The 3,401-nt window shown below is 48.2% G+C and overlaps 1 long non-coding RNA gene across 2 annotated transcripts; it reads left to right on the forward strand.

The window, feature by feature from the left end:
- Positions 1–467: 467 nt before the first annotated feature.
- LOC123493839 (uncharacterized) lies at positions 468–2,946 on the forward strand. 2 transcript variants are annotated; one of them, XR_006663226.2, is made up of 4 exons: positions 468–881; positions 1,046–1,098; positions 1,726–1,877; positions 2,394–2,946. It is a non-coding gene; the product is annotated as an uncharacterized lncRNA (long non-coding RNA). The 2 variants fall into 2 exon arrangements; XR_012183570.1 differs by having other exon boundaries at positions 1,726–1,847.
- Positions 2,947–3,401: the final 455 nt, after the last annotated feature.

A 3,401-nucleotide genomic window follows, 5' to 3' on the forward strand; every position in this document is an offset into this window, starting at 1 on the left:
CCAACCCAACAGACACTTTCGGAGATACCCGTAGTGCACCTTTATAGTCACCCAGTTACGTTGTGACGTTTGGCACACCCAAAGCACTCCTACGGTATCCGGGAGTTGCACGATCTCATGGTCTAAGGAAAAGATACTTGACATTGGAAAAGCTCTAGCAAACGAAACTACACGATCTTTTATGCTATGCTTTAGGATTGGGTCTTGTCCATCACATCATTCTCCTAATGATGTGATCCCGTTATCAATGACATCCAATGTCTATAGTCAGGAAACCATGACTATCTGTTGATCAACGAGCTAGTCAACTAGAGGCTTACTAGGGACACGTTGTGGTCTATGTATTCACACATGTATTACGATTTCCGGACAATACAATTATAGCATGAACAATAGACAATTACCATGAACAAAGAAATATAATAATAACCATTTATTATTGCCTCTAGGGCATATTTCCAACACACTCACCACCGTTCCAATCCCGCACCCGCACCCGCTCGCCGAAACCCTAGCCGCCGCCGCCCCCGCGCCTTGGCCGACCCTTAGCCCGTCGATGGCGAGGAGCCCTTAGCCCGTCGCCTGCCTTTACCGACAAATCACGCGACCGCGTGCCCACCAAATCCCAAATCTCACTGTCTCCGCCCTCTCCCCGTCCCCTCCACCAAGATCGCACCAACTACCTCGATGGCCGCCGCCGCACCGCCGCACGCCGCGGCACTCCTGGCCGCCCTCGCCCTTGCCCTGCTCGCGCTCACGCCCCCGGCGGTGGCCGAGATCCGGTCGATGGCGATCCGGGCCGACCCGCGCACTATGATCCCAAGCGGTGCGGGAGAGCGGCACGGCGGCGGAGAAACCTCGGCGACCAGATGACGGCGCAGGTAAGCTTCGCCCCGCTCACATCTTCCCCCACTAGCCTGTGCTCCCTCCCGCCACCCCCACCACATCCCGTCCCCCCTCCCTCTCCTCCGTGTCGCCTCTCTCCTCTGAACCCCCTAGAGCAGCAACGCCAAAAATCCTAACCCTTTCCCTCCCATTATCGCAGGTTGACTCCGGTCCGGCGTGGTGAATCTGCAGCGGCGGTCAGATCAAGGCAAGGTAACAGAAATACGTACCATCCATCTGTTGTGATTTTCTTTTGACTACTAGATCCGCCCCTGCTCCGGGCGCACGCACACAACCTTTTCGACTACTAGATTCGTCTCAGCATAAGTCACGTTTCACCAAACGGTAGCGCAGGGATAGATGAGCACACGCCGCTGTTTCTGTCTGATGACGTGTTTGTTCCTTAGATGATGTGGTGCCCGCTGTTCTACTGCCGTGATGGCCAACAAATTCGGTGCATCTTTGCGTGGCATATATAATACCTACTTTGTTTCTTTGAAAGGGAGATTTCGCGGTTCATGGTTATTGAAGGAACTCGGTTTCTCCCAGATTAGGCAGTGCCACACTGTTTCTTTGAAAGAAAATTTCGCACTTCACGGTTGTTGGAGGAACTCTGTTGCTCCTACGCTACACTAGCTAGTAAAACATCACCACATGCCATGCTCTTTTCTCCAGATGTTTGTTCAGATGATTCATTTCTCTCGCATTGCCTGTTTGCCCACGCATTATCGTGTTGCTCATGTAGGCATTTGTTATAGACAGAGTACTGACTGTGAGTGGTCACTGAGTAGTCAGCCTTTGCTACTGCATAAAAATTCACACTTGTAAGTGATATGGCAGGATGGGTCGGAAAGCTGGGCTGTACATAAACTCAAAGAAGTTTGGCGGCGTCGTTAAGCCGTGCATGCTGGAGATGACGGCCTTCCTCAACTGCCTCGCCTTGAACAAGCAGATCGATCAAAGTAATTCCATATCTAGCGATGATTATCTCAGTAAGTCTACTAGAATTGTGTTGTCCTTGTACATAAACATCCAGGAAAAGGGTTTTTCATCTGGAGATAATAAACTATGTCAAATATGAGTACCTGTATATGTGTTAAAATTCCCGCTGATTCAAATGTAAAGTGTGGTCTCTGTTTGCTGAAGTATCCTTTGAGGTGTAATGCTTCCACCAGAGATTAGCTACACCAGCATCTCCGTAAAGCAACTAGTATTATGGAATGTGGTAGCCATGGAGGTGATTGCTCATTGTTGTACTTCACTAGCTTCTACTTACTGAAAGACTACATTGCAACTGTTAACTGGTTCAAGATTAAACTGAACCACTGCAGCTACCTTGGTTAGATAATCTGGCTGAAATAAGAACTCAAATCCTTGGTTAGTCTGGGAGATGTATCTGTTAAAGGTTGAGCTTACATAGTTCAGATGGTTTTACCATAGCTTGTTTGAACCAAGAAACTGAGCAACATGGGTAACTGTCAACTCAAGGATTTGAATTTATTTGGCAGGCACCAATTGGCAGTGAGAGGCAGAAGGGGAATGCTGACACCGCGTTCCATGCTCCTTCAGACATGGAGTCCAGGCGCGCATGGCTCCGTCGCCCCGCGCGCTCCATTGGAGGAGCCCCCGCCCCGCGCGTGGCCGCCTTGGAGTTGGAGCGCTCCGGCCCCACGCCCTTGTCTGCTCTGGCGGCGGGTTCCTCCTGGCCGCGATGATGCCCGAGGCCGGCCGCTACACCCACAAGAAGGATGATGGCATTTGCAACAGTGAGCTGCAGGGTTTTGCTTGCTCGCTTGCTTACTTTGCTGCCTGTCTGTAACCTGGTCGATTTTGTTTTCTGCTACCATTCTCAGTGTCATGAAAATGGAGATGCATGTCTAACTGCTTCACATGCTTAATCTAATTTAATGTGTAAAATGGCAGGCAAATGCTGCTGCAAAGATATTAGTGGTATATGTGCATGCATTTGACAATATGATTTCACATGTGTGTTTGAACATTAACCATACAGATTATGGTACTGTTAATTTGGTGCAGTTGAATGAGTGCTTGGTGTTGATATTTTGTTAGATGAGCCTTATTTTGTCTTATAATAGATTGATTTGCATTGTTTTGGTTAATCAAAGTCCCACAATCATATGTGATTTAATTGACTGAGATGTTGCAGTAGACTTTGTTGCTAGCTATTTAAGATCACTTAAGATATTATATAAACATCATGTTGTGATAGTGGCACTACTAGGAAAAGGGCTATAGATGGAATGGCCACTAATGGCGCACCAGACATGTGGTGCGCCATTGCTATGTAGCAGTAGCGCACCATGTGCTGGTGCGCCATTAGTGTGAAATACACTAATGGCGCACCAGACACACGGTGCGCCATTAGTAACAAATTTTTTTATTTTGCCAGACATACTAATGGCGCACCAGGACATAGTGCGCCATTACTAGTTACAACTAGTAATGGCGCACAAGCAACATAGTGCACCACTACAATATTTTTTTTTTTTTTTACT

The sequence above is a fragment of the Aegilops tauschii genome, chromosome 5, assembly GCF_002575655.3.
Source record: "Aegilops tauschii subsp. strangulata cultivar AL8/78 chromosome 5, Aet v6.0, whole genome shotgun sequence".
NCBI classification, from domain to species: domain Eukaryota; kingdom Viridiplantae; phylum Streptophyta; class Magnoliopsida; order Poales; family Poaceae; genus Aegilops; species Aegilops tauschii.